General features: G+C 46.2%; 1 protein-coding gene across 12 annotated transcripts in view; it reads left to right on the forward strand.

Moving 5' to 3' along the window:
* Window positions 1–13,957, forward strand: part of EXD3 (exonuclease 3'-5' domain containing 3) — a 457,407-nt gene that overhangs the window by 229,744 nt on the left and 213,706 nt on the right. The gene's annotated exons all lie outside the window — the stretch shown is intronic.

Raw genomic sequence — 13,957 nt, forward strand, 5'->3', positions numbered from 1 at the left:
GGTCCACAAAACTAACTGCAAGCTCAGAATTGTTACTTCAAGTTATCATTATGGGTCAAATTCACCCCTCCATATTCTGGAATAAATAGACGTGGACTTTTGGGCTAAATACATAGATGGACAGAGTGATTATAATTTAACAACCAATAGGAGAAGCGACAGCAGATGAATACTGTTTAGGAATTAAGCCACTACTGTGAAAGCAGTCATGCACATTTTGTAATATACATCTATGCCTTCCTTACACTCCTAGGGACAAATTTTACCTTGGTGTACACAGATCAAGTCCCAGTTAGTTAACATCTGGAATTAGTGTGAATTACTAGACTATATGTAGATGTGAAATTGATCCCCAAAGATGAGTGTAATTTCACTTCACACATATCAAATATCAAGTGGGTGGAAACTTTCACCTGTTTTCTGATTCAGTTTGTAATTGATGTATAATTTACAGCATTGTTTGCATTGCTTCTGTGTATAGTCTGTGATTTGTTAAGTATGATTCTGATCTTATCCATAGTGAGAAGTTCTTCATTCCTTCAATTAAAGTATGGACTTCTCAGAGGATCTGCATTCCCCTCTGGCACAGAATAGCCCTGATATGCCATTGCCCCTCACTCCCAAGTCACAGGCCCCCCAGCCCTGCCAGTGTGACGTGCACCACCCTGGCCTGACACTGTCAGCCTTGCCAGTATGACCTGCAGGTAGAGCCAGCCTTAGAGGTGGGCAACAAGGGCAACCGCCCAGGGCACTGAAGTGTGTGGCGGGCATCATGACAGGGGACCACCTCAGCTTGGGCAGGGACAGAGGAGGAGACAGTGAGCCAGGGGTGCCCCTCATTCCTGACCTGCAGCCCACTGCCCCTCCCAGGCCTGGAGGAGGGGGCCTCAGCTGCCCACAAGCCCTATCCCCCACAGTGTGTAGGGCAGGGGTTGGATATTTGGGGAAGGAGGGTGTGTGTGTGCGTGTGTGTGTGTGTGTAAGAAGAGGTATGTAATGGGGCAAGGGGGGATGTAGAGCTTTCTGGAGTTTGGCCCCTGCTCGTTTGGGGCAGGGTTAGTCTGGACTCACCAGAGATTAGCCCGGGTGGCCTAGACAGACCCATACCGCTGGGACTCTGCACCAAGCTCCGCTGTGTCCAGACTGCCCCGGTGCCATCAGGGGGCCCCCCAATGACACGGGGCCCATCCGGGCTGTCAGGCACAAAGCTCTAGTGAGCCTGAACTGACCCTGCACGATCAAGTGGCCCCATGATGGCACAGGGGTGGTCTGGGAATGCCCATTGGTGATCTGTTGGGGGGCAGTGGGGGAACACGTGCCCTCCCAGATTCTGCGGGGCATGGGGCTGCAGCTTGGCCAGACCAGCAGACTTGGTGTTGCTGCCAGCACCGGGAGCCCTGCACTGCCGCTGTCTCTGCTGGGTCAGCCCCACACTGCTGCTGCCGCTACAGGGAGCCCCTCACTGCTGCTGTTGCCAGGAGCCCCATACTGCCAGTGCCACTGCCAGGAGTCCCACACCACCACCAGGAGCCACCACTATTGCTCTGGCTGGGCAGTGCCTCTAACCCCAGCCATCAACTATAAACCCTGCCCTGAGGGCACCTGGTCCAGCGGGCACAGCGCACTCCCTACCTCCCTCGTTGAGCTGCCGCCACTACTTGAGTCTTAGTGCTGTGGGGCATGGGGCTGCAGCCCGGCCAGACTCAAATGTGCCACAGCAGTGGGATGGCCATGGTGGTGTGGAGTTGCGCTTCCCCATGTGTTGTGTATACCCTGCCCATCCCCATAGATTTATCTGCAAGAAGCTGCTCCCACAACCCTTCCTGGTTGCATTGCCGGTCACATGTGCGCACACATACCACGTAGCACCCCCTGCCTCTGATCACCCTTCCCCTGTTTCCCCCAGCCCCAAGCAGCAACTTACAGGCTGGAACTCTGCCAACCTGCAAGTGAAAATCCACAGTTTCCCATTTCAAAGGGGAAAATTCAAGTTTTTCTCCTTTAAAGGAGAAAATCTGCGTTTTCCCATGGGACACGGAAAACCTGCATCCCCGTTGATGCTTTGCTCCTGCCCTTGGAAGGGTAAAAAAGAAAGATCCTTTTGCAGAGGTGTTGCAATACAACAACCACTATCACTGATACATAGGTTCATGTAGGCAGGATTTGTCCAGCATTCCCTCCATGGTGTAAGCGCTGTTTTTAACAGCCATTTGTTTATGATAACAATACAAATGCACTGATTTCTTATAAGGAAAAGGAGTTGCAGAATACTTGTTTCTGTCACAGGTTGGTCTTATTACTGCTTCTAATTTTAATCATTTTCTTTCTTTGGGTATGGATTTTCCAAGGACCCCCACTGAATTTCTGTAGGAATGGAACACCTAATTCCCTCAGGCTTCTTCAAAACCCCTAGATGTATTTAGTTTTAAATAGAGGAGTGTAAAGGGACCTCTAGCCAATGTTTGAGGAACCCCTGCCAGAGACTACAGAGACAGAAATAAACAGCTGGCTAATGAAGATGAAAAACTTCCTCTCTCCATAATCCAAAACACTGCTTTACACATTAGGATGTTTGTTGGCCCAAGTGCAAGTGTTTGTCTTCTTAGTCCCCTACAGCTTGAAAGTAACTGGGTAAAGTCGTGAGCTGCTGTGTAAAGTGAACAGCTGCCAGCCATGGTGGTGAAATTAGATGGGCATCTTTGTGGTACCATTTGCTCTGGGGCACATAGGCCAGAGTCCCCAACACAGTTGTAATCACTCAGCCCTTTAAAAAAAAAGAAAAGAAATAGTGAGAAACCAAATGTCCTCCCCTTTGAGAGAAGCTGGAAAATCTTCTCTGTATTTAAATTTCCCATGGCTGCAGTTTGAAGTTGGCATACAGTTGGCCAGGGGGTTATCTGAGGTCATGTACTCAAATAGTTGTAGATAAAACAAGGGCCTGTTTGGATTGGAAATCTCCAGAGGGCTTTTCCTTTGCAAGAGGGTAATGATATTGCAAGAGGACATGAGCCAAAATAAAGAGTCAACTCCATGTGCAGTAGCTCAGTAGAATAAAATGAGCGATGGAAAAAACCCTGAGATTGTCTGTTTTCATTACATGTTATTTTCTGAAATTGCTGCTGAGATGAAGGAATTGGAGCAGAGGAGAAGGAGCATTGCTGCAGTGAGGCCACACGTTCAAGACTCAGTTTACCATGTTGCTGTTATCTGAAAATCATACTAGCTGAGAGAGAGGAAAAAAGAGACCCAGGCTGGGGACTGTGATTTCCATTCTTAGCTTATGTTTCCGTGTCCCTATAGGTTTGTGTCCCTAAACGCACCTGTGTTCTATTCTGGGCTATGCTCCCGTGTTGAAAATTCAGTGGGTAATTTGTAGGGTCAGCAATCCAGTTCTTCACATGTAGGATCTCGCTAGAAAGTGTCTCCCATTGTGTGCAGGTTTTCCGCTGAAAATAATCCATTTCTAATAAGAGATTGTCAAATGTGTCAAGCACGTAAAGAGAAGATTTAGATGATTTTTGGAGACTAAAGAAGAGAATAAGGCTCAGCCAAACTTTTCTGCAAACCCTTGGGGTTTTTGTGGGAAAATATTCGCTCACCATTTAATAAAGGGCAGTACAATAGAGCACATTTGTACAAGGAATCCATGCCAGCGCTTTTCTGAGTGAAAAATTATGCATGTAATAGCAACTTTCCCCCTCACAGCTCAGTTTGCTTGTGACTTCACAGTCTGTTATGAAAATAGTTGAAATGAGCCAAACAAAATGGTAGAACCAGGGAGGAAATTAGTCATTTAGCCTTTGGTGGCTTTTATATCCCTGGCACACTCAGATGCCACAGTGATGAGCATTGCTGCCATCACTGGACAGGTAGAAAATGAGCAAACCAGAGAACAGGAGCCAAGAAGTCCTGGCTGTTAGGGGTGTGCGAAGTGGGCCCTATTTGATTCGAATTCGGCCCAAATCAGGGACAGTGATTCGATTTGTTGATTCAGATCACTGTCCCTGATTTGGTTCGGCTGAATCTGAAGATTCGATGCTGATTTGGAGAATCAGCGATTCCGACATAGACACAGCTTTAAATATTTTTTCTACCTACCTTGTGGTACCAGGCATGTCTCGTGAGTGCTGCAATGCTGGGGTGCGTAGAGCGTCCCACAGGGGGGGTGGGGAGCGGGCATGTGCTCAGTGGGAAACCTGGAAGTGGACCAGAAGTGCTTCCGAGTCTGCTGCCAAGAGTGCTGGGGAGCCCCCCACACTTCTATGGGACACTCCATCTGCCCCAGCATTGCAGCACTCACGAGCCACCTGCTACCTAGAGGTTTGTAGAAAAAACATTTAAAGTTGTGTCTATGTCCAAATCTCCAAATCTTTCCGAATCTCTCTGAATCAGTTCAGAGGGTTCTGATTCGATTCAGAGAGATTAAAGGGTCCTCTGATTCAATTCGGATTCGGAGATTCAGCCACTGAATTGAGCCAAATCTCTGCTAAATCGAATCAGGAACCAAAGCTTCGCATAGCCCTACTGGCTATGTCTTTTGGCCTGCCCATCTTTCCAATGTCCTGGGGGTTCACATGCTTAAGGAGAAGCAGGTCCACTTCCTTGGGCCATGGCAGCAGAATGAAAGAATAGAAGCCAAATTTCTTAATTTTGGTTCAGAAACCTCCAGCTTGTGCCCCTTATCCTACCGTGTAAGAGCCTAACCTGACATTAATGGCAGAGAGCAACATGACATCAGCTTCTCAGACCTCAGAGGTGACTGCTGCAGGATAAGCTGCATGAGCAGACTGTGGTAAGCCAGTTCTCTTGTGCGTTGGTGGAGGCCCTTACTGTGTTGCTGAGTATTCATTTTTTGGGCTCTTAGTTCCTGCATATGGTCAAAGGAAGAGGAATCCCTCTGCCCACACTTAAAATCTATATTCATTGTGGTTAGGCAAGTCTTGCAGAGCTGACAGATTGCAGATTTTTTTTCTGATTTCTTTGTGATGAGTGGCACGTAGGCAGTGCTGCTTAGATGCTTTGTTTAAGGTCTGAGAGGGGAGGAGGTTAGTGTTAGGTAAATTGATTCTCTTCCGGAGTAGTCATAAGGGATGCTGTAAGACCTGGGGCGGGCAATTATTTTGAGTAGAAGGCCGCTTAATGAGTTTTGGTGAGCTGTCAAGGGCCGCATGGGCAACTCCATCCTTTGACAGTTGCCATGCCCCCTGGTCGCCATCTTGGGAGTAAAATTCCCAGCCCTAACCCCTGACCTTTGCCACTGGAAGTCCCTCTCCTTGCTCCCCTTGCCCCAAAAATATTCCTTTTGGGAGGGGGAGTTGCTATTTTAGAACCAGAAAAAAAAAACAAATCATACACTAAAAGTCAAACACCTACTATAGTGTATTTTAACTTTATTACAAAAAATATTTTTGTCATTTGTGTTTATGTACCAGAGGTGACGGCATAATAACTCAAAAAATAAATTCTTAGTCTTGTACACTGTGGGGGTCGTGGTTGGGTGTGTATGTGGTAGGGTGTGGGGGGGTTTCTGAGGGGGTGTGGTTGGGTGTGTGGGGGACATAGGGTATGTTGGGGGGTTGTGTATATGTGGGGGGTTGTGGGGGCAGGGTGTGGGTGTGTGGGATTTGTGCGGTGAGGGAGGGTGTGGGATGGTGGGGACCCCCCTTTACTCCCTCCTACACCCCACACTTCACTCACCCCATGGTGCAGCAGCAGCAGATAGGGGCGCTTAGGGTGCTTGTACCTGGTGCAGGTGCTGGTGCCCAGCAGGACACAGCTCCCACCAGCGCTGCACATTGTGGCAAGGGGTTCAGCCTCCATTGGGCAGTCTCTATCACTGATGCTCCCTGCCACACACACGCAGCACTTGCACAGCATGGGAGGGAAGCCCCACGTGCTGGAGCTGGCTGCCTTCCCTGCCACCCAAGGGAAGGCACCTGAGACTTCGCTCCTATGCCATGCAGGCCTGGTGGGGAAGGCAGCCAGCTGCAATGTGTGGGGCTTCCCTCCCATGCCATGTTAGTGAGGGGGCTGCACATGCATAGTGGCCAGTGTCAGCAATAGAGACTGCCTGGTGGAGGCTGCGCCCCTTGCCATGATGTGCAGCACTGGCCAGAGCTGCGCCCCACCTGGTACCAGCGCCCTGAGTGCCCCCACCTGCCCAGGCTGTGCACCATAGGGGAAGTGCCGGAGGGGTGGTCACCACACCCCCTACCCTCCCTTGCACCCACATGCTACCCAACCATGCTCTGCGTTGCTGCCACCCCCCTGGACGTGGGCTCTGCGCTGCCGCCAGTCCCACACATCACACTTCCGCCCATCTGCAGCTCTGCCCCCACCACTTCCCTCCCAGCTGCCTAGAGCCAGTGGGAGACTGGGGAAGCAAAGCAGGTCCTCTGGGTTTGCAGTAGCAGTGGCAGCAGCCCTGCCCAGAAGCTGTCTCGTGGCTGGGCCCTTCTCCCCACAAAGGCGGAAGTGAGGCGCAGTAGGATATTTTTGGGGTGGGGATGTACACCTGGGTGCCTTGTTCCCACCCTCACGGGCAGGAGGGTTGGGTGGGGTACAGTTCATTGGTAGGTGCTGTGGGCGGGATGAAAGTGCCTGGCACGCCAAATGTGGCCCGTGAGCCATATTTTGCCTGCCCCTGTGTTAGACATTCACAGAACCACCATGAGTTCATGGGGACCTGCTTTGTATGTCCTTTAGAAATGAGCAAAAAATGTGCTTTTACAGTTTTCACGTTTGATTCTGTGCAGGAATTTTATACATTTACATTTATACATTTACTATTGTCTTCTAGTAATTTATTAATGGTTTCTTATTTGGAATTATTGCAGAAGAATTTCAGGCTGGGATTTTGAAAGGTGGCCTTGGGAATTAGGAGCCCATTGAATAGCAATGGAATTTAAGCACATAACTTCAGACTGCTTAAAAAGTACACTCCTCAGTCAGTAAGTCTTAGTTTATACATTGGGTGCAAGAAGTTAAACTGTTTCACTGTTTGATCTGTATGCTGGATGGGAGGAGGCTGCCTCTGCCACCTGGGACTGGCACCAGGTGCAGAAACTGAGCTGATTCGATATGCTGATGTTTTTGTGTTCCCTGATTGGATGAGAAGAACTCTTAAAATCAGTTTGCAGTAAAGATTGTCATGTTTACAATCTCTTAAAATGTTTCTACAGTTTCTGCAAATGTTCTCCAGCATTTGTTTAAAACTCATTGTCTGTGGGTATTCCTATCAGTAATCTTCTTTATTAGTGAGGGAAAGGGATATGAAAAGGTTGCAGGTACATCTGACATTAATTCACGTAAAACGGGGGAAATATATCCGTGGAAATCTCTGCAGCATTTAACCAGCTTGACCCATGAGGTTCATCAGGGCTGTGTGAAACAGCACCATTTTGTTTCAACTTCAGTTTCGCCATTTCAAAGGGACAGTGTTTCGTTTCGTTTCGTTCCAAAGCACTGTTCCATTTCATTTCGTCAAAACTGTTTCACTGTTTGATCTGTACGCTGGATGAGAGGAGGCTGCCTCTGCCACCTGGGACTGGCGCTGGGTGCAGCCCACATGCAGCACCGGGAAAGATTGCTGCTGCTGCTGGTCCTAGGCAGCAGCCTTCTCTCATCCGGCGCACAGATCCTGGAGCTTGCACCCCCAGGAAGAGTCCGGCACAGCCTCGCAGCCAACCCAGGGTTGTGAGCCCCCAGATCTGTGCCCTGGATGAGAGGAGGCTGCCACTGTCACCTGGGACTGGCGCTGAAGTCAAGTAAGCCTGGCTTTGAAACTCAAAACGTTTAGAAATGTTTCGTGCCCTTGTTTTGTTTCAAAGCTGTTTCAAAGCCTTTTGTTTCATTTCGGTTTCGCTGTTTCGAGCTAAAAACGCATTGAAACAACTTCAAAACAAAACACTTGGTGAAATCTCACGCAGCTCTAATGATCATCCTAATAATGGCATCACGGTAGCTTCAGCTCACACACAAACACCAATCATGCTACAAAGTTCTTTACTAAGCTGGTAAAACAAATTGTATCCTAATCAAAGTGACCAAGAGATTTTTCTTTGTTCTTTCTAAGTTTTCTTAGAGCATCCATAGGTGAGCTCTGAGTGGATACTGCATGGTATATTTGTCAGTGTGAATGTTTTAATATCCACTTGAGTCATAAGGTGAACTGCCAGTCGTATATATTAGAGCCCCAATCCCCCATGAGAAGTACGTATGAACAACAAAGGTTCTTTCTCAATGTGTATTGGCATGCTGAGGGGCAGACAGTAGGTTCTCAATGAGGAGAGAGAGTAAAATAATAATGTTTAATTGTCCAGTCCTTTGTCTTCAAAGGACTGTGCAAAAAACTCAGCCTTTCTTCCTAGTGCAAATCCTTCACTGAGTCACAGGTAAAGAGGATTTTGTGTCTTGTATTTATTCCCATTGGTCAGTTATCCATCTTCCAAAACTTCATCTTATTTTAGCAGAATTACCAGTCACTGCTCAAAAAGAGACTGCTGAGTGCACCAGGAGTTAACATCTCAGACCAATTTGGAGGCTCACTGACAGAAGGAGTGGGGTATATTTTCTAGCTGAGGAAAAAAGGACAAGTTTCCCCAATTCAATTAAATGGCCAAATTTGGCCTTTTCAGATGAGATGTGTATTTTTTACGTGTGTTTTGTCCAGTGCAAAGAAGAATAGATCAGCAACACTCTGGAAGGGCAACGGGTTTATAACAATCATAAAATTATGCACCCACAAGAAAAAAGAAAAGTTTCAGACAGCTTATCAACTCAGTTTCTGTTGGTTTTTAGCTTTCTGCTGGAGAATTTCTGTATTTTTTTCTTGTGGTTGACTTCTGCTAATTTGGCATCTCTTTCCAGGGCAGTTTAAATGTTTCTTTCAGCACAGACACTTAGCTGCCCTAATAATGGGTGATCTCCTGTGCTTGTTTTTGTGGTGGTGGTGAAAGTAGCTCAAGTCTGAGAATGGGCAGCTGTTCTCTTCTGCTCAGCCAGCAGGTTTCAGGAGAGCTTTAGATTTCCTGAACCAACAGAGAAAACGCTCTGAAAATCTGTGTTACTTAAGCCCTGGCTTTGAAAGCGTCAGATAACTAGAAAGGTCATGTGTGAAGTTTCAGAATATTTGGTTCTTATTATAGCTATAGTTTGTCTTGCTATAGTATCAAGACATGATTCTCTGCCTGGGTCTTACTAGTCTAACGGATTATAAATTTTATTCTAGTAGCAAGCTATTGAATTAAAAATATGCTGCATGAGAAGATACAATCAGGTCATGTAACTTTAAGACTGCAGAGCAGAATAGGCTTCGTGCCAAGATGTGAATTGGGAAGGAGGCCCCTGCTAATTTTAACTGGGGTGAATTTCAGAATGTGTTAAAAAATTTGCCCACGTTAAGATTTGCTTTTCTACCCCGAAGACTGACACGTACACCACGAACTGTAGCCTTTTGGCATCTGCCTTCCCCACGTGACCTAGGTGAGTCTAGTCAGTGGGTTTGATCTTACAACACTGAGGACAGTTGGTTTTCTTCCACTGACTAAGTGAAAACAAGAATGAACTCAGGATGTTTAAACCTTAGATACATGAAACAATCCTGATAGCTCCTGCCAACCTGCGTAGTTCCTGCCACAGTGAGCGTACTAATGTACTTGACCCCAATCTGTAGCTTGGGGCTGAGCCCACAGATATGTTTCCTACTGCTGCAGGGAGTGCCTGCCTGTATTTACCTCTCTCCCAAGACACTGACACTGAGGGACTTCTCTTTCTGGTCCTGGGCAAGACCCTGATTTTCTGCTACCTCGCAGCTTTGATTGTCATTTAAACGTGTGGCACATGAGTGTCAAACCTGACCAAATCACTTTGGTAACATTGTACACCCCTTTGCCCAGATGTAAATGACAAACCAGGGGACAAGGAAGGGTGGGCCCTGGAATGACCCAGGCGGGAGCTGGCATCATCTCTTGAAACATTGGTAGTGAGGTGGGAAATGAGCTACTAGAGCTACTGCTCAGAAAACAGCAGCAGTTGTCCTGAGGCAAGGTGGCGGGCGGGTGTTCATTTTTACAGCTACACCTATTCCTCCTTGATTTGAAAATTTGTTCCCAAGTCTCTGTTTCCTGAACCCTCAGAAAAACCATGAAGTCCATGATCAAGGCCTCATGTTCTGGCTATAACCCCTAGTAATGGGGCAAGAGGTGTTGGCTGCTGAATACATTCAGACCAAGCAGCCAAAACTCTGGATTACCTTGTGCACAATCTGAGTCCAGTTTAGTTGTGGCAGATGAATACTGTTGATCTTTGACCCCTAAGAAGTGTTCCTGTCTGTGTTTTTTCCATTGCCTGCTCAGTCTCAGCCTGACTCTGCCTGGAGTGGGTGACTGGGTGGTTGCAGCTTGCTTTTAGAGGTTGTGGGGGAATGCTTAGAGAAAGTATTTCCCAAGAAAAAAGTCTTTCCCCCAAAAGCATCTTTGTGTAGCCCTCCTCTGTTGCTGTTTTCCCATGGCAAAAAGTGTCTAGTTCAGAAAGCATCGGCCCTGAGCTCTTTGATCCTTTCTTTTCTCAAGAGAAAAAAGATTAAAAAAAGACAAGAAGTTAAGGATTTGCAAGGGGGACTAGAACATGAATAGCAAATTCTGCTGCAGAGGTCACCTCCCCCTGCAGCATTCTTCTTGTGTGACCACAGGGACAGTGGGGTGTGGGAAGGGCACTGATAGGTGCATCACAAGCATGAGTGACTGGTGCCTCCTGAATCTTGGGGGGCACCCACAGAAGCTGCCAATGGCAGTGGCCCTGTCGGGGGGGACACAAGCCCTGCTGACAGCATCAATGTTGGCCGTCAGGGCACTGGCCCTGTCAGGGGGGGCACGTGCACCCCCTACGAGTCGCCTGTGATCACAAAGAAGAGGGGAGAAGAGTGGGGGCAGGGGAGCGGGGCTGGAGTGGTGAGTCTTAAACGAACAATGTCTGCAAGCTTCTCCATTGTTAGGTGGCCTTTGACAGAGAGTGCCATGAATACAGGTTATAAATTCTTTTTCCATTGAGATAGCAATCCAAACCTGACTCTATCCTGAACTAAACCAGGCCAGGGTATGCTTGAGCCCTACCAGTTGCATAGCAATGAATTAATTTACATCTGCATAGTTAATCTCCAATTCACTTGACAGTTTATCTCACTGCTGGAAGACTGACCAATGCCTGCTGTATTATACTGAAGCCAGTCTGTAATCTTCAGCTAAGTTAGCACTGTTTTCTGTGCACAGCAGAGATAAGGAGGGTGGTTATGTTATCTTGCATATAAAGCATATATATGTATTACACTGAGACATCCAGTCCTGCTTTCCTTATAATTTGATGTTCTACCTATTTTACCACATATATTCTCAGAGTCTGGAAATGGTCTCTAACTACATCTCTTCCTGAGAGTCATTTATTACATACTATTATGCAGTGTTAGAACCTTACTTGGTATTCTTCTAATATGAATAGCAAATATGAATGACTTCACACATCTGTGATATTGCTGGCAGTAATAAAAGTGGAAATTGTAGCTGTCCTGTCTGCATGTGCATTCCAGACATAGGGAATTAATTCATGGTTGAAATGAGGATGCGGAGACTAGAGGGTATGACTTGTTGTGGGACTAATGCTCTGTGCATACTGGAAGGCTGGATATAGAAGGGGTGGTCAGAAATGTAGGGGACAGTGTTCAGAGTAAGAATTCCCTGACTGTATTCATATTTTTAGATCCCTAATTTTAATTCCCCATTGTCAGTATATGTGCATATTGGACTTGGGCTGTGACTGATCACAAAACCCATTCTGGCCTGAATGTCTTTTGTGCTTTTATCTGGAGTGGATGAAAATCTTTTAGACAGTCAGCCTATATTATTCCTTCCTCTTAACAAAGTTTTAGTACTGCTAATTCTGGGCAACCAAAAATAATTTGTTGAGCCCCTCCCCTAAATGAGGATATTGGTATAAAATGTCATGATTTTAAAAATATTAAATTTTAATATTCAAATATATTTAATACTGCTTCTGTTTTGCAGGGGGAGGTGTCACATTTTAAACCTTTCATTTGCAATGGTAAAACCCAGAATCTTGCTTTATTGATGGAAAGATGAGATTGCCATGTCATTTCATGACTTCAGGGGCTGGAGCTATAAGAAAAACACTACATGTTGCTAGACTTGTCTTACATCTGTAAGAATTGGGGCTGCCTGATTACAGCTGTCAGCTGTACCCTGGCCAGCCTGTCCCGTGGAGGTTCATATTGTTCAGCAAAGGGCAGCTTTGGTTGACAGTGTGCCTCAGTCCAAGACATCTGCAAAGCAACCACATAGTCTTCTATGCACACATTTTCAAGGAACAGATGCTTAGATTTGGTTCCAACCCTGCTACAGCTCTCTCTACTTTGAAAATCTCACTTTTCTACCCTCTTTTTCACCTTGCTCAGGGATTAAAAGCAAATGAAATATTTGTTCTCACTGCCAAGTGTACAAGTTTTGCCTTGTTCTTAATGTGGCCTTACTGTTGCTTGTATATTCTTCTGTGCTTGTATTATAGGGGCTGTGCTCATGCATTACAATGGATTCATGGGGATGTCATTGAAGTAAAGGCAATGGCTTGCCTGCCTTCTTTCAAAGGCATGTTATCTCAAAGGTTCCTAAGTTATAGCATGCAGAGAACTGGCACGTTGCTTGGGCTGGCTCCTCTTCATTTCTATCTCCTCTGCTAAGACGCTCCTGAAATCTCCCAGAACACCTAGAAACAAGGAGGAATCCAGCTGGATTGTGTCCATTAAGGGCCTCTCGAAGGGACTTGAGCACTGGTGGGGATTGAGCTGCTTGAGCATCAGTGACAGAGGAATGCCCAGGGGTAAGAAGGAACCAATGGACTAGGGAACATTTTCAGGAAGAAGGAGAGCTAGATAATAGAAAAGTGCCTATGCTGAAGGAGGAATGGGAGGTAGTCTGAGTGGGGGGGAGATATGCAAGGGAGAAGGTAAAACACTTTCCTAGTGTTACTGTTCTACATCAGCAATTGCTGCCAGGGTGTTGTGTGCCTGGAAATGGAAGAGGAAATGACCAGCATAAGTGCACATGCTCTAGGCTAGAGGCTTAGAGGAGAGCTCTAAAGGTTGCTGGACCCCTCGGGGTCAGTAGGATGCCACCTGAGGCATTTGTCTTTTTCAGTGATCTTTTTTTTAAACTCCTCAGAAATGTCATACTGACAAAAGCCAAGATACAAGGGCATTATTAATTACTTCTGTTATTGATTGCTGTTCATTAATTAGTAATTATACTTAAATTATTAATTGTTTCATAATGCATATGCATAAGCAAGCCAAATTAAAGTTGCACAGAGAGCCTTTGTTCTGGTATTTCCTAGCTTTCAAGTATTTGGCTTTGCAACTTCAGCCTGCTTTTAATATAGCTTCTCTGTGTTTTATGTGCGTATACCTTCAGAGAGCAAGAATTGTAGGCAATTTACTTTATTGTTAACAAGGGTAGTACTGGCAGACTTGCACTGCATGGTGACATGTACATTCTTTCTTGTGTGCTCTAATGCAGCATTTAACCTGTTTGCGGCTGTCTAAGATACCAGCTCTTTTGGCAGAACAAATCTCTTCTGCTTACCATTTAAACACTGGCCTGGAACAGGTTTCTCTAAGTAGTGGATCCTTATTGATACTGGAGTATACTGCTCTTGTCCACAGTATTTTACTCAATGTTGTTTATTGCCATTTCTGGTCTGCCTCATCACGTGAGAGTAATGACCAAATGTTCTCTAAGCAATGGGTGGCATTTACTCTGTGACTGCGTATAGACTTTTAAAAACATCTGTAAGCAGCCTTTGTTCATCTTCTAGTATGAGGTGGTGTGAGAATTTGACTGCTTATTTGGTCATTTCCTGGAGGCTTTGTCTCAGTGTTGTTCCCAGTGAAACC

This window comes from Alligator mississippiensis, chromosome 12 (genome assembly GCF_030867095.1).
Source record: "Alligator mississippiensis isolate rAllMis1 chromosome 12, rAllMis1, whole genome shotgun sequence".
In the NCBI taxonomy this organism is placed as follows: domain Eukaryota; kingdom Metazoa; phylum Chordata; order Crocodylia; family Alligatoridae; genus Alligator; species Alligator mississippiensis.